This window comes from Hyperolius riggenbachi, chromosome 8 (genome assembly GCF_040937935.1).
Source record: "Hyperolius riggenbachi isolate aHypRig1 chromosome 8, aHypRig1.pri, whole genome shotgun sequence".
Classification (NCBI taxonomy): Eukaryota; Metazoa; Chordata; class Amphibia; order Anura; family Hyperoliidae; genus Hyperolius; species Hyperolius riggenbachi.
Window position 1 is genome coordinate 84004269 of NC_090653.1, and position 23020 is coordinate 84027288.

At 43.4% G+C, this 23020-nt stretch overlaps 1 long non-coding RNA gene across 1 annotated transcript in view; it reads left to right on the plus strand.

The window, feature by feature from the left end:
- LOC137528990 (uncharacterized) overlaps positions 1–23020 on the plus strand; it is a 30727-nt gene that overhangs the window by 2601 nt on the left and 5106 nt on the right. Inside the window, exons 2-3 of the long non-coding RNA XR_011023541.1 lie at positions 8067–8244; positions 8336–8380. This is a non-coding gene — a long non-coding RNA (uncharacterized lncRNA). The remainder of the gene's footprint in view (positions 1–8066; positions 8245–8335; positions 8381–23020) is intronic.

Below are 23020 nucleotides of genomic sequence, written 5' to 3' on the forward strand. Positions count from 1 at the left end.
GTCTCTGTTATTGTGGGGGGAGGGTAGGTGTGTGCCCAGCTCATGCCTGTCTCTCTGTTATTGTGGGGGATGGTAGGTGTGTGCCCAGCTCATGCCTGTCTCTCTGTTATTGTGGGGGAGGGTAGGTGTGTGCCCAGCTCATGCCTGTCTCTCTGTTATTGTGGGGGAGGGTATGTGTGTGCCCAGCTCATGCCTGTCTCTCTGTTATTGTGGGGGGAGGGTAGGTGTGTGCCCAGCTCATGCCTGTCTCTCTGTTATTGTGGGGGAAGGGTAGGTGTGTGCCCAGCTCATGCCTGTCTCTGTTATTGTGAGGGAGGGTAGGTGTGTGCCCAGCTTATGCCTGTCTCTCTGTTATTGTAGGGGAGGGTATGCGTGTGCCCAGCTCATGCCTTTCTCTCTGTTATTGTGGGGAAGGGTCTCTCTGTGTGCCCAGCTCATGCCTGTCTCTGTTATTGTAGGGGAGGGTCTCTCTGTGTGCCCAGCTCATGCCTGTCTCTCTCTTATTGTGGGGGAGGGTATGTGTGTGCACAGCTCATGCCTGTCTTTCTGTTATTGTGGGGGAGGGTCTCTGTGTGCCCATCTCATGCCTGTCTCTGTTATTGTGGGGGAGGGTCTCTGTGTGCTCAGCTCATGCCTGTCTCTGTTATTGTGGGGGAGGGTCTCTGTGTGCCCAGCTCATGCTTGTCTCTGTTATTGTGGGGGAGGGCCTCTGTGTGCCCAGCTCATGCTTGTCTCTGTTATTGTGGGGGAGGGTCTCTGTGTGCTCAGCTCATGCCTGTCTCTGTTATTGTGGGGGAGGGTCTCTGTGTGCCCAGCTCAGCTTGTGCCTGTCTCTGTTATTATTTGGTGGGGGTGACTGTGTGCTCAGTTCGAGCCCGTCTCACTGTTATTGTGGGGGATGGTATGTGTGTGCCCAGCTCAAGCCTGTCTCTGTTATTTTGTGGGGCTGGGTCTCTGTTTGCCCAGCTTATGCCTGGCTCACTGTTATTGTGGGGGAGGGTCTTGGTATGCCCAGCCCTTTGTTATTGTTGGGAAGGTGGCTTCTCTTTGTGCCCAGATCATGTCTGGCTCTTTATTATTGTTGGGGAGGGTTTTTGTGTGCCCAGATCATTCATAATATGTTGGAAGTTAACTGGCTTCCTCCAAAGGTGGTAGTGCTGCCAGATTGTGAGCTTCTATGAGAGACTGATGGTGACATGAATTATATGGTGTACTCTGCAAAGTGCGCAGGAAAACATCAGCACTGTCTGAATGCATAATATTTTTCTGGCATGTATGTGGTTGCTCAGCCAGAGGGGGGAAATGGTGATAATTTAAGTTTACCTTGTGCATTGTACAAACATAATTAAATAGGGCTGTCTCTGAAAGCACTAGGAAAGAGAGACCTGGCCTTTTCAGCTAAAGAAATGTACTTGCTGTAAATATCTGGCACGTTACATACTGTGCAGACAGGCCAAGCAACATGGTATTTTGTATAGGGAAGTGGGGGATGAGCATGTGGTACTCTGCAACAGGTACAGTATTTCAATGAAATAAGTTGGGAAGAGTGCACAGTTTACGGAAAGGGAGGCAGTTGACGTTGGATGATACTTGTGCTCTCTATTATTGCTGCAAGGATTGGCGGTTGGTAGGGTTAATCAGTCACCTGGTTGCCCATAATTTATTAATAACGGAGACTCTGCAATTCTGCATTTGTAAGACATCCACTGCCATGTTTCCTGAAGTTTTCTGCAGGGCTGTGGAGTCTGTACAAAAATCTTCAGACTCCTCCGTTTATGAAACCACGACTCCAACTCAGACTCCTGGTACCCAAAATAGCTCCGACTCCTCGACTCCGACTCCTTAGTCTAATACTTAACAGGGCTGTGGATTTTGTACAAAAATCATCCGACTCCTCAGTTTATGAAATCAACGAATCCGGGTGCCCAAAATTGCCCCGACTCCAACTCCACAGCCCTGGTTTTCTGAGGTTCTATGGCCGCCCTCAACTGCTTGCCGTGGCCTGCCCACAGCTTGGCAGCCACCAATTAGACCATGGCTGCTGACTTGGGGCAGGCCATGGCAAGCAGGTGAGGGCAGCCACAGATCTTCAAAAGACTTTAGAAATAAAGCCACAGCGACTTTGCTGAGGCGGGGAGTGGAATTTCGGTCATTAATGAATCACGGGCGAGTGATTAACCCTACCCACCCGCTGATCCTTGCGGTAATAGAGAGACTTACAAAGCAGGCTCTCTATTTTACATGGGAATACATTTCAACAGCAACTGGTCTGATAAAGATGCTAATCCTGCATTCAAAACTTTTTCTGCTGTTATGGTTTGGAGTTATCACATACTTTAGGAGCACTGGCCCTTTAATTGTCAGTGCCAAACAGTTGCATGCTGGGGGTTCTTTTTATCTATAATATATTCCTCCTCTTCCATTTATTTCCCTGCTTAGCTGCCTATCTGAAACACGATCCTCTGCTCACTTGTGTTTACAAGCAAGGCTGAGGTGACTCAGCGATTGGAAAAGAAAAGAAAGTGAAGGGCAGAAATGACATCAAGATTTAGCCTCAAACTGTGGGCAAAAGACATGGTTCCCACCAGGAACAGAATTCTCTTCTTTTACTATATAAAATTCTCTGAAATCAAAACAGTACAATACATGTGTTTATGCAAGTAGATCAAGTATTTATCTACTTATATATGTGTTTTTTCCCCCTTGCATAGTATGGCTAATCCTACTGCTTTTAAAATTGTGAGCGAGCTGTACAGTCATGGCCCAAAGTTTTGAGAATGGCAAAAATGCTGGTATTTACAAAGTCTTCTGCTTTGGTTTTTATGATGGCAATTTGCATAGCCTCCAGCATGTTATAAAGAGTGACTAGTTGAATTGCAAAGGTTTTCTTTGGCATGAAAATGAACTTAAAGGGGAACTGAAGTAAGAGGTTTACGGAGGCTGCCATATTTATTTCCTTTTAATCAATACCAGTTGCCTGGCAGCCCTGCTGGTCTATTTCTCTGCAGTAGTATCTGAATAACACCAGAAACAAGCATGCAGCTAGTCTTGTCAGATCTGACTTTAAAGTCTGAAACACCTGATCTGCTGCATGCTTGTTCAGGGGCTATGGCTAATAGTATTAGAGGCAGAGGATCAGCAGGAGGGTATGGCAACTGGCATTGCTTAGATGGAAATAAATATGGCAGCCTCCATATCCCTCTCACTTCAGTTGTCCTTTAATTCCAAAAGCACATTGCCATTGTATTTCAGCCCTGCCACAAAAGGACCTGTTTGTTAACACAGGTGAGAGTGTTGACCAGCATAAGGCTGGAGATCATTTTGTCATATTGATTGAGTTAGAATAGCAGACTGAATATTTTAAAAAGAGGATGATGCTTGAAATCCTTGTTCTTCCTCTGTTCACCATGGATACCTGCAAAGAATCATATGTAGTCATTGCATTGCATAAAAGGGTCTTCACAGTAAATTATATTGCTGCTACTAAGATCGCACCTAAATCAACCATTTATTGGCTCATCTAAAACTTCCAGAAGAGAGGTTAAGTTGATTGAAGAAGGCTTCATGGCGCCCAAGAAAGTCCAGTAAGCACCCGGACGGTCTCCTGAAGATGATTCAGCTGTTGGATTGGGGTGCCACCAGTGCAGAGCTTGTTTAGGAATGGCAGCAGGCAATTTTGAGTGCATCTTGCATGCACACAGAAGACTTTTCAAGGATGTCCTGCCTTCACTCCAAGAAAGACATCAGGGACATGCTGATGATCCAAAAATTACAGGGATTGTATTGCTGAGGATCGGGGTAAAGTCATTTTCTCTGAAGAAGCCCCTTTCTGAATGTTTGAAGCAACTGGAAAAATGATTGTCCGGATGTAAACCATTCAGGGACCATACATGTTTAGGGTTGTTTCTCATCCAAGGGAGAGGGCTCGCTCAGAATTTTGCCTACCATCCAGGAACAGTTGGTGAAGAACAATGCCTTTTCCAGCATGATAGAGCACCGTGCCATAAGGCCAAAGTGACAACTAAGGGCTGCTGACACTTGCAGTGATGACACTTATGTTGGCACGTGCAGTGATGCAAGCATGCAACCGAATGTAGGACTTTGGGTGCTTGCTGCAGTAAACTGTAGCGTGGCGTCCAAAATAGCACAGCAGTGAGGGTCAGATGGCAAGCCATTGCTCGAATAGGCAGCAATTTCCCCATCTGATTTGCCTGCATGGAAAATGCTGCAGGTTCGGCACACATTCGGCCCTAAGTGGATCAGGGAACAAACCATACAATTTTTGAGTCCATGACCAGGAAACTCTCCAAACTTTAATCCAATTGAGAACATCTGGTCACAGAGCTGACTCCCTGCTAACACCACAAAGGTTTGTTACACTGCTATAGTAAAGGTGCCCATACATCAAGTGAATAGGTGGCCGATCGACCATCCAATGAGATTTTTATAATAGAATTGGATGAAAATCGTTGCTGCCAAGTGCATGCCCGACCGACAAAGTGACCAATTTCGGGGCAGACATTCGTTGCTTTGTCTATCGCGCATGCTGCAAGATGTCGGGCCAAAGTTGGTTGGTCGGGTGTACGGCGACGAAACCCCTGCCGCAATGTATAAATGTGCCCCCGTGTGCGTTTATACGTTACCTGTCCTGTTGCAGCCTCCGTGCGGTGTCCCGTAACCTCCGGGCAGCTATCCGTACACGCTACTGGTGCATAGCGTCTGACGTCAGAAACTATGCGCCAATAGCGCATACGGAATACCGCCCGGAGGTTACAGGACACCCGCGGAGGCTGCAACAGGACAGGTAACGCATAAGTGCACACGGGGGGCACATTTATACATGGCGGGGGGTAGCGGGCTCAGGCGATTCCCTGAAGATTTCATGCTAAAATCGGACGGCAATCGGCCTGTAGTGTATGGGCAGAATTGACTAGCGACAAATTTATCTCTAATCAGATTCGATTGGAAATAAATTTGTCTTTGTCGAATCTCCCCATAATCTTAAGGTCTATGGGCACTTTTAGATGAGGAGTTGAAAAAGCGTATATGCTGGTCCATTCTGGTCAGCCATAGCATCTGATGATAGGCCTTTGTAACTATATATTGCATGCAAGCACAAACTGGGTGAGCGGTGTTTGCAGGGAGCACTGGTGGTGTGAAAGCTTGGTGTATGAAATATCTAAACGCTATTACACTATTGCTGTCTTTTCCATCTTCATGAGTGGTTTAAGGATATCCAGATGTTGTAGATGTTGATCGCTTTCATACTAAGGAGGATATGAAAAGTCCTTAATCGTGGTCTAATGTGGTCAGCCATATTATCCGGTGAGAGGCTATATATATTTCTGCGTGCTTCTACACGTTGGTGAAATAGTGTGATCTGGGAACACTGGTGCTGTGGAGACATAGGCCTCTATTCATAAAACTTTACCGCAAGTTTACCGCTGAAAACAGCTGACTTTCCTGACCATTTAGCAAAGTGTGCATTCATAAAAGCTGTTTCCGCATGAAAAGTTACAATTCCCCAGCAGAGCGATACATTTCTGCCTTGTGCGGTGATTTTCTAGATTTATCTAGAAAAAGTAACAAAATGTCCATTCATAAAGATTAGAGGAAGCGGTATGCGGATGGGAAGTACCGCTTCCTCGGATGTAGCGAGAAGCGTGCGGAATACATGCAAGTGAATGGAGACAGACCTCCCAAGCAGCAGCAGCAGAGAGAGCAGCGCACGGAGGGACTCTGCCAGCTTCTGTGTTTCCGCAAGCCTACCGCCAGCCTACAGCGGTAAATCTCCGCACTGCTATCGCAGTTGGAAACATTTTTATGAATGACCACCCAGAAGTCTAAAATACCAATGCGGTATTTTCCCTCCACAAATTTTTTTTTTTTTTATGAATAGAGGCCATAGTGTGATCTGGGAACACTGGTGCTGTGGAGGCTTAGTGTATAGTGATTTAAAGCAGTAGCACACTATTGCTGTGTTTCTTTTATTGATGAGCATTGAAGGATAACTAATCTGAATCATGTGGAGTCTGCTGGCTGGGCCAAAAGCGAGGTTGCTGATCTACTGAGGTCAGCCACATTTTCTGGTGAGCGCAATCTATTTTATTGGTCATTTATATATTGAAGCAACAGATTTGAAGAAATACCATCCAGGACGATCTATCACATGCAATATTTTGGGACTGTTCTTTTTGGCTTTGTACTTTGTGCTGATTGTTGAGCGCCATATGCTTTTAGTATTGTAAAAAACCCACAAACACCTAGCATTGATGAAAGAATGGGTGCCCTCAGTCAGGATATGGCCCAAAAGTTGATTGACAGCTTGCCAGGGCGAATTGCAGATGCCTTGAAAAAGAAGGGCCAATACTGCAAATATTGAAACTTGATTGTCAATAAAAGGCTTTATAACTTAAGAAATGCTTGTCATTATACTTCATTACACCTCAGAAACCACTGACAAAAAGATCTAATAGCACTAAAGCAGTAAACTTTGTAAAAACACCTATTTGTGCCATTATTAAAACTTTTGTCCTTGACTGTATGTAAAGTATAAGTGTGTAACTTGCTGGGTTTCAATGAACTGAGGAGTCTGATGATTTTTGAACCAATTCCAAGGCCTTTGTAAAAAAAAAAATATACACTAAGGAGTCGGGGCAATTTTGGGTACCTGGAGTCGGAGGTTTCATGTCAGAGGTTTCATAAACTGAGGAGTCGGATGATTTTTGTACCAACTCCACAGCCCTGGTATATGGGGATGTTCCATGCACACTCTGTACACCTTGTACCATTTGAGTGGTATCCACTTTTTCTAGTTGCTGAGGAATCTGTAAAAGAAATGTATCTTGTCAGCAGCGGGAAGAACAAAATGTTCACCCTTTTTAGAGATATGGAATGTGACCGTAGCTACATGATGGCCTGCAGTGGCTTGCACTTGCCTAGCAAGGGCTTCGATGGTGTGGGTTGAGTATCTTGGACCCCACTTAGAATCTGTGACAGAGAGAAGTTAAAGTTGGCATTCTTCTTGATCCTTTCCTAAGCTGCTGCCTATCTAGTAGTCACCTCAGCAGAAGCTTGAAGATTTACTACCAAATCTGCAGCCTTAAAGTGTACCTGAGATGGATCGAAATAAAGAAATTATACATACCTGGGGCTTACTTCAGCCCCTTCCGGCCTGATCACTCCCACACTGCCGTGCTCCGCTGCCTGCAACCTCCGCAACTGGCCCCAGTAAGTCATCCAGTTGGGGCCAGTCAGCACAGACGCAGTCCGACTGCGCGCTCCCATGTCACACTCCCATGGCCGGGAACATTCTATGCATGTGCAGTATGCCCCAGCCCGGAGGACTTTCCGGGGCAATTTGCGGAGACTGCAGGCAGCAGTAAGGCCAGAGGGGACTGGAGGAAGCTCCTGGTATGCATACTTTTTTTTTTTTTTTTTTAATTTCTCCCCATCTCAGGTTTACTTTAAAGGAACCCCAAGGTGAGGGGGATATGGAGACTGACCTATTTATTTCCTTTTTAATAATGCACATTTTTCTGGCTGTCCTGCTGAGCCTCTGCCTGTAATACTTTAAACCATAGACCCTGAACAAGCAGGTAGCAGATCAGATGTCTATGAGAAATCTGACAAGATTAGCTGCATGCTTGTTTCAGGTGTGTGATTTAGATCCCACTGACCAGTAAATTCAGCAGTACTGCCAGGGAACTGGTATTGTTTAAGAGGTAATAAATATGGCAGCCTCCATATGTCTCACACCTCTGGTTCCTTTTAACCAATGTTACTAGATGAGCATACTGGTCAAAAACCTGGGAGGCCAGCTAGGCTTCAAAAACTGCGTGCAATTTTATTCAAATGTATGTACCTTTATATATTTGACCTATCCATTTTCAAAATTCATACATTTGTTTAAAATTACCATATATTTTACATAAACAACTCTGAACTACTTGCATCTTAGGGACTCTCTGTGTTCAACATTTGGTTTCAGCCTGGCCACACTGAATTATAGTAATACTGTTTGTTTGACTGTAGATGCACTCTAAATGTTGTCTGTCCTCATCCAGGGCCTGTGGGGTGACGGCACCCAGCGTCGGGGTGTGAAGGAGGCAGGATGGTGTGTGAATTCTTCCTCCTCTCCTCCATCTGGTTTGTGGTGGTCATATTTTGGATGGAGACTATCAGCATGTGGCTGTTTCTTTGCCACTTGTTCCAGGACAGAGCCATGTACCAGTGGGGAGACAGGTATGTGGAGGGCTGGTTACAGGGTCTGTACTCTGGAATTCCTACTGATCATCACTTACGATATAACAGTGCTCTTCTGCTTCATCCACAGGATTTATGTCACCCACCCTGACCAGATTATGTACATAATTATTAGGTAAGAAAGCACAGTATGTACCTGGATTCTAGAAGCAGTGGAATGTTGTACCGTGTTGCCTGAATTTTATTACCAAATGTGTTTTCGGTATATTTCATTTTTAGGCAGTTTCTCAAATAGATGTGTTTAGTGTAAATGTAGAATTGTGGGATATTTGTACAGAAAACGCCACATGTATTTCAGTATGACAGCTAATGCAGATCACTAGAACACAAACTTCATTTCTTCCCACTTCAAATTGCTAGTTTGCCTTTTTTTTGCCTCTAGAACAGTGGGAAAGTGACAACTGTCCTTCTCCTTCCCCAGAGTAAGGTGAAGAGACGCCCAATATACAATAAAATATATTAAAAACAAATAGAAAAAAAATGAGGTGGCTTACCTCAAGGACTGCAAATTCATAAGAAAATGAATTTTATTACTACAAAGCACATGCAACGCGTTTCGCGAGAACTCGCCCACTTAGGCCAAATTAAGTGCCACTAGATGCTGGTAGCCGCATTCAGGGCGCCTCTCCTTCCCCACTCCTGGCATCGGTGATAAGTGTAGGGATGATCAGTTATATGCAAATACTTCTGAGTTTATGCAAATTTGTGTAAATGTTTATGCACATATATGCAGCTTGAAAATGGACCAATCAAGTCCCACCCAGGTTTAAATGGATTGGTCTAATTTCATGCAGCAAATATTTGCATAGAAATGTAAATTCATTTGCATAAACTCTGAAGTATTTGAGTATCATTGATCACACCTAGATAAGTGATGCTTCCAGGGTTGTATATCTGAAGTGAGGAGGCATATCCAGAGCCTTCAGGATGTTGATGGGCTGGAGGAGGAGAGGTACATAGGTCTCTTGGTCATGGTTTCCGGATGCTCCTAAAGGACGCATACAGACAAGTTGGTATCTTGGACAGCAAGAAGTTATTGAGCCTTCTGATAATAATCAAAGCATGTGTCTCTCTGGCCTGTTTGTAGGCTGAATCTACCCCCAAACTAACCTAGTTTGATACTTCTGCCTAACTTTCACCATGACTCCTATACTAACTTGACACTTGCCTAAAGGTGCATACACACACATCCATTTTTGACTGGTAAATTAATGACCAATTTTACCACCATCATGTAGTATGAGGACCAACAGACTTTGAATACTAATTGTGTAGGTAAGCTCTCATACTACATGGAGGTAGTAAAATTTAGCACTTATTAGCCAATCAAAATTGGGCGTGTGTACCAGGTTTAATGGTGTGTACACACTTGAAAGATAAATGAAAGATATCAGACCAATTTTACCCCCTTCCATGTAGTACGAGAGCCATACTCTACACAGTCTTTTCTATGGAGCTGAACTCCCCATCAGATAAAACTCTTTGCAAGATGCTGCACACACAGATGCTGTACAGACACAAAAGATCAGTATCTGCAAAATATCTGTTCCTGCCAAAGATCTGTTCCTGCAAATTGCATGCATAGTCTGAGATCTGCAGATCATACACACCTTGTTTAACTGACATTCATCTGCAGATCAGACAATTATCTGCAGATCTGAAAATCCATCCTGGTGGATCTGATCTGCAGATGAATGTCTGTTAAACAAGGTGTGTATGATGATCTGCAGATATCATAGACTATGAATGTATTTTGCAGGAACAGATCTTTTGCAGATAATGATCTTTTGAATGTGTACTGCATCTTTGCGTGCAGCATCTTGCAAAGAGTTATTATCTGATGGGGAGTGCAGCTCCATAGAATGGACTGTGTAGAGTATGGCTCTCATACTACATGGAAGGGGGTAAAATTGGTCTAAGATCTTTCATTTATCTTTCAAGTGTGTACACACCATAAGCCTGGTGCACACATTCAGTAAGGATTGGCCAATCACTGACACATTTTACCACCTCCATGTTTTATGAGTGTCCACATATATTTTATACTGTGAACAGATTGTTTAGGTAGGCTCTTACAGTGGTTTGCAAAAGTATTCGGCCCCCTTGAAGTTTTCCACATTTTGTCATATTACTGCCCCAAACATGAATCAATTTTATTGGAATTCCACGTGAATGACCAATACAAAGTGGTGTACACATGAGAAGTGGAACGAAAATCATACATGATTCCAAACATTTTTTTTACAAATCAATAACTGCAAAGTGGGGTGTGCATAATGATTCAGCCCCCTCCTGAGTCAATACTTTGTAGAACCACCTTTTGCTGCAATTACAGCTGCCAGTCTTTTAGGCTACTTGCAGACCAAGACATTGCATTAGGTGCCACGTTAAGGTCGCATAACGTGCACCTAACGCATCGTATAGTGCTGCAAGAGAGGACGGTAGAGTGAGCCGCGTTAGGCGGCTCTATCCCTATAAGGTCTCCCAGAGTGGCGCTGATTGGCCGGCGGGACCACGTGATGCGGAGCGAGACACTCCGCATCACGTGGTCCCGCTGGCCAATCAGAGGCCGCCAGTGCAGTGAATATTAAGTAGCCATGTGCGCGGGTACTGTAGCTGGCTCTCCCCGCCTCCTCTCCGCCCCCCACTGCGCATGTGCAAACAGTCTAACGCGGCTATAGCCGCTCTAACGCCGTAGCATGCTGCACTTTCCCGACAACGTGCAGCGTTACATGTAACGCAACGTGGGCTGTGTGAACAGTCCACTTGTGTTACATTGCTGTGCGTTGGGGGAGCGTTACAGGCGCAATAACGTGCGCCTGTAACGTCCCTGTGTGGAAGCAGCCTCAGGGTATGGCTCTACCAGCTTTGCACATCTAGATACTGAAATCCTTGCCCATTCTTTGCAAAACAGCCCCAGCTCAGTCAGATTAGATGGACAGAGTTTGTGAACCGAAGTTTTGAGATCTTGCCACAGATTCCATTGTTGCCCTGGCTTTATGTTTAGGGTCGTTGTCCTGCTGGAAGGTGAATCTCCGCCCCAGTCTCAAGTCTTTTTGCAGACTCCAAGAGGTTTTCTTCCAAGATTGCCCTGTATTTGGCTCCATCCATCTTCCCATCAACTCTGACCAGCTTCCCTTTCCCTGCTGAAGAGAAGCACCCCCAGTATATGATGCTGTCACCACCATATTTGACAATGGGGATGGTGTGTTCAGAGTGATGTGCAGTGTTAGTTTTGCATTTTAAACAAAACACCACAAAAGGTTTACAAAATTTGTATTGAATATGCACACACCTTGCTTCATATATTCTACAAACCTCCCGTGAAATTGAACATGCCCCAATAAGACCTCTCCCCCCTAGAAACACAGTTCTTCCCGGCCTGCAGGACTTTTGAGAAGTTAAATATACCAGCGCTGGTTTTTGACTTTTTGATGACCAACATACAACGGTATTGCAGTTCCATGCACTGGTTCTTTAAACGTAAACTGTCCTAATATGAAAAGCAAGCCTGTGTTCAAAGTCTGAGGAGATGAGTCAATCCCATTTAAAACAGCCGCAGCGGCCCAGCTGCATGACCTGCAAGAAAATAACGTTCATTTGCCGGTGGACCTGCCCGCAGATTTAACTCTATGATTTTTGTTTCTTACCACCCTCGGGTTTTCTGGGAGCGAGGACCGAGCGCGCGGGCGTCCCCGCCTGCTCCTTTCTGCCCTACTAGCTCCCTCATGAACAACGTCTTTCTCCCGATGGGCTGGCGTGCTTGTATTTGCCGCGGACTTCCGTCTCTCACACGGGCCTGTGATACGTCACTTGCTGCAGCTACGGCGGCCGGCTGTGCCCAAACTTCTTGCCGACGCGTTTCACTCGCTCCTTGCGAGTTTTCTCAAGGCATAAGGCGTAAATCTGATGAGAGCACCCTCTCGTGGCTGTTAAATAGGCCTTCTTCTCATGCATATTCATATTTCTCTGTACTTTCTTTGGCCTAGTGCACACCAGAGCGGTTCTGCTGCGGTTTGCGATCCGCTTGCGGGTGCGGATCCGCTTGGTTAATGTATTTCAATGGGCTGGTGCACACCAAAGCGGGAGGCGTTTTGCAGAAACGCATACTCCCGGGCTGCTGCAGATTTTGGATTGCGGAGGCGTTTCTGCCTCAATGTTAAGTATAGGAAAAACGCAAACCGCCCTGAAAAACGGCACTTCAGAGCGGTTTGCCCGGCGTTTTTTGTTACAGTAGCTGTTCAGTAACAGCTTTACTGTAACAATACATGAAATCTACTACACCATAAACGCTTCACAAAACCGCAAAATGCTAGCTGAAACGCTACAGAAAAAGAAGAAAAAGCGTTTCAAAATCTGCTAGCATTTTGCGGATCTGCTAGCGGTTTTTGGTGTGCACTAGGCCTTTCTGGCGCCATCTTGTGGCTGCTTTGATAACTTTTTCCATTTGTATTACTCATTCAACATGGTTAAATGCGCTAATATAGCACCATCATTTAAATTTTCTATATCTCACGTTATTAGAAGTACTAAAATCATGCATTCCATTATATGACCGTTTATACTCTCTCATTACATTTATTTGGGATATAAAATTGCCTCTAACAAGAGGGGACCCAGGAGACACCCAAACCAATGCGCCACCCCCCCAGAAAAAACACGGGCATAAATTGTAGTCTTATTATCTACTACTCAAAAGCTGTTAACTCACTACGGGAAGAGATCTGGGCCACACCCACCTTTGTTTTTTATAAGAACACTCCCAAATTTAGGTCTACATTTATCCCGTGGGGTGCTACTGTATTACATTTATAGATCCACATACATTCCTTTTGCAGTAGAATTCTATCAAAGTCACCTCTTCTAGGGCTAATTTTCAAATTATATATGCCTCGAAATTTGAAGCCCTTACAATTTCCCCCTTGGCATTCATTAAAATGTACTGCTACTGCACTTTCCACTTTTTTATTCTTAATATTATTCAAGTGTTCCCCTATGCGTGTACCCAAATCTCTTCCCGTTTTTCCCACGTATATCTTCCCACATGGGAATAATATCTGATAAACAACCTTTGTAGTGGCACACGTTATATAGTCCCGGATTTTAATCTCCTTATTTCCTGAGCTATCAGAAAAAGTTTCATCTTCCTTTACATATTTGCAATGTGAGCAGTTCAAACATTTATACATGCCTTTTCTTCTAATCAATGTCATATTGTGCTTTTTATATTCACTTGAGACCAACATGTCCTTTAGATTACTACTTCTTTTAGCTGTTATCTGGGGTCTTTCCCCTACTATGGACAGAATTTCCCTATCCAATGTCAAAACTCCCCAGTTTTTTTCCAAAACTCTTTGTAGTTCCGGCCAGTGACTACCATATCTAGTCACCAAACGTGTGACTTCTTTTTGCTGACTTTTTTTCTCTTTTGTAATCAATAATGTTTCTCTGTCTGTTTTCAATCCTCTAATGTACGCCTTGCTTATCATTCTAGAGGAGTAACCTCTTTCCTTCAAATGGGTTCTCAACTTCCTGGACTCTTCTTTATACAGATCAACTGTGGCACAATTGCGTCTGGTTCGTAGAAATTCCCCTGTGGGGACAGCTCTTATCTGACAATTCATATGATGACTATCTGCATGTAGGAGGGTGTTGCCTGCACTCTCCTTCCTATATGTGCTTGTTACTAAACGATTTTCCTGTTTTTGCAATTTCAGATCTAAAAAAGTGACCTCTCTTTCATCATAATTATACGTTACATTAATATTTCTTTTATTCTTATTCAGCTGATCCACAAAGTCATGCAAACTTTTTTCATCTCCCTTCCAGACCACTAATATGTCATCTATAAAACGCAGCCAGAGGGCGACATGCTCCCCGAACCCACACGCGCAATACACCTCCTCCAACTCCCATCTACCCAGGTGCAAGCACGCGTAGGCCGGGGAGCACGCCGCCCCCATGGCCACGCCCCTCAACTGTTGGTAATACTGGCCATTGAACTCAAAGAAGTTTTTCATCAGCACCAACTTCATCAGATCCAAAACATAATCATTATGTGATTCTTCTTCACCTCCATAAAATTTTTCCAAAAAGAAATGCAATGCCTCCAAACCAATATCATGCGGAATTGATGTGAACAAAGATTCTACATCTAACGTTACTAGAATACATTTTTCAGGTAATTGCACATTTTCTATTTTCTTTAACACATCCATTGTGTCACGTACATAAGATGGTAGAGACATCATTATCGGTTTGATTTTCTCATCTATAAAGTGTGCTATTCTTTCAATTGGGCCCCCATTGGCTGAAATGATTGGCCTTCCCGGGGGATTATGTAGATCCTTATGGGTTTTAGGGATAATATAAAATGTTGGTATATTGAATTCCTTTACCTCTAAATAACGAAACTCCCTCTCCAATAATATTCCCTCTAATAAACCCCATGACAATTTTTTATTTATTTCCTCCGTTAATTCCTGAAAAGGGTTCCCTTTCACTTTTCCATAGCAAGATATATCCGACAATAATCTCTCCACTTCCCCTACATACATTTCACAAGGCATTAATACTACATTGCCGCCCTTATCGCTTTTTTTGATGACTATGTCATCTCTGCTCTGTAATTCCTTTAGGGCTTGAAACTGTCCTTTCATCAGATTGTGATTTTTCTCTCTTCCCCAATTGATTGCCTTGAGATCTTTTTTCATTAATTCCAAAAATATTGCAGTCGATCGATTGGACGACAAAGATGGCATAAATTTGGATTTTGGCCTAAAAACTGTATGCATTTGTGTTAATTCTGTTTCCTCATACTCTTCAAATTCCAGATTGTCAATGTCATAAATCTCATTTATATCATTTTCCTGTGATTGATTGGCATCAATCACAGGTTCAATTTCCTCTTTTAGATACATTTTTTTCAATAAAACCCGTCTAAAGAACAAATTTATGTCCTTAAAAACTTCGAATTCATCGCCGTGGGCTGTGGGGCAAAACGTTAAGCCCCTACTTAGTACAAAATAATGATCTTCTGTTAAGTTATAACTGGTGAGATTTATGACATTTAGATCATCTGTTTTATTTTTTCCTAGGTTAGATTTTCCTCTGCCTGTGCCCTTGCTCTTGTTATCATTCTTTCTGTGTTGGATTCCTTGATTATTTGGTCTAGGGAATTCACCAAAAAATCCTGTTCTTCCTCACTTCCACCAATTGCACCCCTTTCTTTATGGCTTGATGTCTCATTATTATGACCCTGGTCCCCTGACCCATCACTATCACTATAACAATCAGATGAGCTATAGGTATTCTCTCCCCACCTAACTTTTTTGTTATTCTTTTTATATCTCTTATTTTTGGGTCTTCTTTTATCTTCCCTAGGTTGTAAATTAAAGATTGTTCCCTTTTTCCAATCATTTTGATCCCTTAAAAATTTTCCTGCTTTCATCTTTTTAATTTTATATTGTTCTTTTTCTATGATCTTTTTGGTTCTAACATTTAATTTGTCAAAATCTGCATCCTTTTTGTATTCATTTACTTTTCCCAATTGGGTATCCATTTCTCTTTCCAACTGATCTAATTGTATTTTCTCTTCATCTGCCATGATCTGCATCACTCTTAAACCGTGGCCTATGCATTCTTTTTTCCATATAGGTATGAATCTTTCCGTTAAAAGATGGCCTGCGGGGATTACTCTCTCTCTAATACCCCTTGGAATTATACCCTCCTTTACATATTTCTCCATGTAGATTATGTTCCATTTTCTTTTCACAAACTTCACTGTTATTTTTTGATAATTTCTAAATAATTTATCTAAATTTACCTTACTGTTTTTTTCCTCGCTATTATTAATGTTTGTCTGTATTTCCTGGTCCAATTCAATTATAGGAATGTATGCCATCTTGATCACCTTATGGGAACACTTTTACAGATCTCAAACCAACAAATAAACCCAAAACTTTAAACTGGAAGGGAGGCACTGGATCTCCCCTGGGTCCCCCCCTGTGAGGCAAAATACTCTTATCTAATCAAATGGGGGCATGTGTTTAGTACCTAGTACTCAACACAACTTATACTAATTAAGAGAATATTCTATGCATTGCGCAGGTCATAACTTACTAAACAAAACACCACAAAAGGTTTGCTGATTACAAAATTTGTATTGAATATGCACACACCTTGCTTCCTATATTCTACAAACCTCCCGTGAAATTGCACATGCCCCAATAAGAAAGAATGATAACAAGAGCAAGGGCACATGCAGAGGAAAATCTAACCTAGAAGAAAATAAAACAGATGATCTAAATGTCATAAATCTCACCAGTTATAACTTAACAGAAGATCATTATTTTGTACTAAGTAGGGGCTTAACGTTTTGCCCCACAGCCCACGGCGATGAATTCGAAGTTTTTAAGGACATAAATTTTGTTCTTGAGACGGGTTTTATTGAAAAAAATGTATCTAAAAGAGGAAATTGATCCTGTGATTGATGCCAATCAATCACAGGAAAATGATATAAATGAGATTTATGACATTGACAATCTGGAATTTGAAGAATATGAGGAAACAGAATTAACACAAATGCATACAGTTTTTAGGCCAAAATCCATTTATGCCATCTTTGTCGTCCAATCGATCGACTGCAATATTTTTTGAATTAATGAAAAAAGATCTCAAGGCAATCAATTGGGGAAGAGAGAAAAGTCACAATCTGACGAAAGGACAGTTTCAAGCCCTAAAGGAATTACAGAGCAGAGATGACATAGTCATCAAAAAAAGCGATAAGGGCGGCAATGTAGTATTAATGCCTTGTGAAATGTATGTAGGGGAAGTGGAGAGATTATTGTCGGATATATCTTGCTATGGAAAAGTGAAAGGGAACCCTTTTCAGAAATTAACGGAGGAAATAAATAAAAAATTGTCATGGGGATTATTAGAGGGAATATTATTGGAGAGGGAGTTTCATTATTTAGAGGTAAAGGAATTCAATATACCAACATTTTATATTATCCCTAAAACCCATAAGGATCTACATAATCCCCTGGGAAGGCCAATCATTTCAGCCAACGGGGGCCCAATTGAAAGAATAGCACAATTTATAGATGAGAAAATCAAACCGATAATGATGTCTCTACCATCTTATGTACGTGACACAATGGATGTGTTAAAGAAAATAGAAAATGTGCAATTACCTGAAAAATGTATTCTAGTAACGTTAGATGTAGAATCTTTGTTCACATCAATTCCGCATGATATTGGTTTGGAGGCATTGCATTTCTTTTTGGAAAAATTTTATGGAGGTGAAGAAGAATCACATAATGATTATGTTTTGGATCTGATGAAGTTGGTGCTGATGAAAAACTTCTTTGAGTTCAATGGCCAGTATTACCAACAGTTGAGGGGCGTGGCCATGGGGGCGGCGTGCTCCCCGGCCTACGCGTGCTTGCACCTGGGTAGATGGGAGTTGGAGGAGGTGTATTGCGCGTGTGGGTTCGGGGAGCATGTCGCCCTCTGGCTGCGTTTTATAGATGACATATTAGTGGTCTGGAAGGGAGATGAAAAAAGTTTGCATGACTTTGTGGATCAGCTGAATAAGAATAAAAGAAATATATTTATGTAACGTATAATTATGATGAAAGAGAGGTCACTTTTTTAGATCTGAAATTGCAAAAACAGGAAAATCGTTTAGTAACAAGCACATATAGGAAGGAGAGTGCAGGCAACACCCTCCTACATGCAGATAGTCATCATATGAATTGTCAGATAAGAGCTGTCCCCACAGGGGAATTTCTACGAACCAGACGCAATTGTGCCACAGTTGATCTGTATAAAGAAGAGTCCAGGAAGTTGAGAACCCGTTTGAAGGAAAGAGGTTACTCCTCTAGAATAAGCAAGGTGTACATTAGAGGGTTGAAAACAGACAGAGAAACATTATTGATTACAAAAGAGAAAAAAAAGTCAGCAAAAAGAAGTCACACGTTTGGTGACTAGATATGGTAGTCACTGGCCGGAACTACAAAGAGTTTTGGAAAAAAACTGGGGAGTTTTGACATTGGATAGGGAAATTCTGTCCATAGTAGGGGAAAGACCCCAGATAACAGCTAAAAGAAGTAGTAATCTAAAGGACATGTTGGTCTCAACTGAATATAAAAAACACAATATGACATCGATTAGAAGAAAAGGCATGTATAAATGTTTGAACTGCTCACATTGCAGATATGTAAAGGAAGGTGAAACTTTGTCTGATAGCTCAGGAAATAAGGAGTTTAAAATCCGGGACTATATAACGTGTGCCACTACAAAGGTTGTTTATCAGATATTATGCCCATGTGGGAAGATATACGTGGGAAAAAACGGGAAGAGATTTGGGTACACGCATAGGGGAACACTTGAATAATATTAAGAATAAAAAAGTGGAAAGTGCAGTAGCAGTACATTTTAATGAATGCCAAGGGGGAAATTGTAAGGGCTTCAAATTTCGAGGCATATATAATTTGAAAATTAGCCCTAGAAGAGGTGACTTTGATAGAATTCTACTGCAAAAGGAATGTATGTGGATCTATAAATGTAATACAGTAGCACCCCACGGGATAAATGTGGACCTAAATTTGGGAGTGTTCTTATAAAAAACAAAGGTGGGTGTGGCCCAGATCTCTTCCCGTAGTGAGTTAACAGCTTTTGAGTAGTAGATAATACTACAATTTATGCCCGTGTTTTTTCTGGGGGGGTGGCGCATTGGTTTGGGTGTCTCCTGGGTCCCCTCTTGTTAGAGGCAATTTTATATCCCAAATAAATGTAATGAGAGAGTATAAACGGTCATATAATGGAATGCATGATTTTAGTACTTCTAATAACGTGAGATATAGAAAATTTAAATGATGGTGTGCTATATTAGCGCATTTAACCATGTTGAATGAGTAATACAAATGGAAAAAGTTATCAAAGCAGCCACAAGATGGCGCCAGAAAAAGTACAGAGAAATATGAATATGCATGAGAAGAAGGCCTATTTAACAGCCACGAGAGGGCGCTCTCATCAGATTTACGCCTTATGCCTTGAGAAAACTCGCAAGGAGCGAGTGAAACGCGTCGGCAAGAAGTTTGGGCACAGCCGGCCGCCGTAGCTGCAGCAAGTGACGTATCACAGGCCCGTGTGAGAGACGGAAGTCCGCGGCAAATACAAGCACGCCAGCCCATCGGGAGAAAGACGTTGTTCATGAGGGAGCTAGTAGGGCAGAAAGGAGCAGGCAGGGACGCCCGCGCGCTCGGTCCTCGCTCCCAGAAAACCCGAGGGTGGTAAGAAACAAAAATCATAGAGTTAAATCTGCGGGCAGGTCCACCGGCAAATGAACGTTATTTTCTTGCAGGTCATGCAGCTGGGCCGCTGCGGCTGTTTTTAAATGGGATTGACTCATCTCCTCAGACTTTGAACACAGGCTTGCTTTTCATATTAGGACAGATTACGTTTAAAGAACCAGTGCATGGAACTGCAATACCATTGTATGTTGGTCATCAAAAAGTCAAAAACCAGCGCTGGTATATTTAACTTCTCAAAAGTCCTGCAGGCCGGTAAGAACTGTGTTTCTAGGGGGGAGAGGTCTTATTGGGGCATGTGCAATTTTACGGGAGGTTTGTAGAATATATGAAGCAAGGTGTGTGCATATTCAATACAAATTTTGTAATCAGCAAACCTTTTGTGGTGTTTTGTTTAGTAAGTTATGACCTGTGCAATGCATAGAATATTCTCTTAATTAGTATTAGTTTTGCATTTTAGCCAAAAAGTTCCATTTTGGTCTCCTCTGACCAGAGCACCTTCTTCCACATGTTTGCTGTGTCCCCCACATGGCTTGTGGCAAACTGCAAACAGGACGACTTATGCTTTTCTGTTAACAATGGCTTTCTTCTTGCCACTCTTCCATAAAGGCCAACTTTGTGCAGTGCACAACTAATAGTGGTCCTATGGACAGATTCCCCCACCTGAGCTGTAGATCTCTGCAGCTCGTCCAGAGTCACCATGGCCCTCCTGACTGCATTTCTGATCAGCGCTATCCTTGTTCGGCCTGTGAGTTTAGGTGGATGGCCTTGTCTTAAAAGTTTACAGCTGTGCATTACTCCTTCCAGTTCTGAATGATCGCTTGAACAGTGCTCCGTGGGATGTTTAAGGCTTTGGAAATCTTTTTGTAGCCTAAGCCTGCTTTAAATGTCTTAATAACTTTATCCCTGACCTGCCTGGTGTGTTCTTTGGACTTCATGGCTGTATTTGTACTGACATTAGATTACACACAGGTGCACTCTATTTAGCCATTAGCACTCATCAGATAATGTCTATGGGCAACTGACTGCACTCAGACCAAAGGGGACTGAATAATTACGCACACCCCACTTTGCAGTTGTTTGTAAAAAATGTTTGGAATCCTGTATGATTTTTGTTCCACTTCTCACGTGTACACCACTTTGTATTGGTCTTTCACGTGGAATTCCAATAACATTGATTCATGTTTGTGGCAGTAATATGACAAAATGTGGAAAACTTCAAGGGGGCCGAATACTTTTGCAAGCCACTGTATACTACATGAAGGTGGTAAGATTGGTCAGTGATTGGCCAATCTCATAATTGAAACAGTGTACCAGGCTTAAGAGTGGCCAAACCTTACGCAGTCTCTAAAGCAGGGATGTCAAGGGCCGAGGACCTCACTTGTTTTTGGCACCGCTCAATTACCACACAAGTGGTTTTTGCCCATCAACAGAGCTTTCCCTCCCCCCGGCAGCCTATGAAAGTGGATAGCTCCTAAGCCTCCCAGGGGGACAGCCGTGTCATATGGCTGTCCCCAGTACAGTGCTGCCGTAGATCGCAGCGCTGTAACATGTAAATAAACGGTGATCTAACAGTCTCCTAGCGGCAATCGTTGCTGGGAGGCTGATGACAGAGCAGAGCTCTGTCATTCAAGCGAGAATGCGCGTGCACTGATGCATGCAGTTCCCTGCAATCTCTGCCCCCAGGTTTTCATGCCAATTAGCGTTGAGCGGTCCTTGGGCTGCCGCCGTGTTCACACCAATTGGCGTGGAGCGGTCGGCAAGAATTTAAAGAGAACCCGAGGCAAATTTTCTAAATCTTAATAGGACACAGAGGCATGTTCTGTGCACAATGACATGCCTCTGTCCTGGTGCCGCTGCCAGTCCCCCGGGCTCTATCTCCCCTGAAAAATATCGCCAGAATAGCGACGATATGTCGCTAACCTCCTGCTTACCTGGCAGCTTGTCAATCACTGCTCCTCCGCATTGCCTCCCCTGTCTCCTCCATTACATGGCTGCTCTCGCCACTCCTCGCCTTTGTTAGCTTTCTCCAATTGGAAGCTAAGCCCTGACCCTGGGTCGCAGCTTAGCTTCCGATTGGAGGAAGCTCGTAGTGGCGGGGGCATCCATGTAATCGGGGAGGCATTGTTAGGTATTAGCTGCATACTTGTGTCTGGTGTTGTCAGCAGCCAAATAGATCAGCGGGGCTGCCAGGCAACTGGTATTGTTTAAAAGGAAATAAATATGGCAGCCTCCATATACATCTCAGTTCAGTTGTCATTTACAGAATAACATTTCCTTGTTACAGCTTATAGATTTCCTACTGAGATTCTGCAGAGTGTTTACTTCCTGGTATCCTTAGAACCCAGAAAGGGTTAACACCCTGTGCTTACATATTTGGTAACAACTTGGCAGACAGCTAGGAGCTCAAATTACACTAGCTTATTACTTGCTGAGAAGGGAGAATTAGACAGGCCGGTCTCTATAAAAAAACACTGGGTGTATTTCTGTGTGCAAGAGTTTAGGTCTAGTACCAATCATCACTAGGAGAGCGAAACGAGGGGGGGAGGTAAGGTAAGCAGTCAGCTATTCCACTTTCTTGCTGTGTAGTTCTAGGGGAGGGACAGTGCAAATGAAAACTATTTGGTGTAGAATGGTGATTCACTCATCAAATGAAAGAAGAGAGCACAAGCTACAGAAAGGTATGCATGTTTAAGTACTTTGCAGTACTGGTCAGAGTCTTAAAGGCATACCCATGAGAGGTGCTCGGAGTCCCTTTAATGTTTCGTGCTTTCCTGCATAGCAGATCTATGTGATGGCTAATGCTACCTCTCCAACCCAATGGCACACCATCAGTCGCAGCACTCTTTTTTGCATGAGTCCTACCACACTGCCATTGTTTGTTTCTAGTGCTATGCATGGAACAGTTAAGCTGGCCATACACTGGCCCGATTTGCGGCCGTTTCGACAGCATAGTCGATCACTGGGATCGAATCTGCTGCCAATCGTTCGCGCTAAACGCACCCGCCAATCCGATTTCCTCCCGAAATCAGATCGGTCCGTCGATCGCGCCGTGCGGAAAAATACAGTCGATCGCCCGAGGGTAAAGTGCGCGTCGCTAGCGGCTGCCGATCCGATCAGGTATACATTACCTGACGCTGACTCCCGGGCATCTTCTCCGCGCTGCACGGCTCTGTTCCTGCTTCCATCCCAGCGTACATTAACTTCCTGTGTCACTGCAGTGACCAGGAAGTTCAAATAGAGGGCGCTCTATTTGAACTTCCTGGTCACGGAGTGACACAGTGTACGCTGGGATGCGGTGCGGGGTGCAGCGTGGAGAAGAGGACCCGGAGCCAGCTTTAGGTAATGTATACGGGGGGGGGGGGGGGGGGGGGAGTCAGGCGACAGGAGCAGCTCAACAGATTGTGATCGGTTTCAGGTTGAAACCGATTCACAATCTG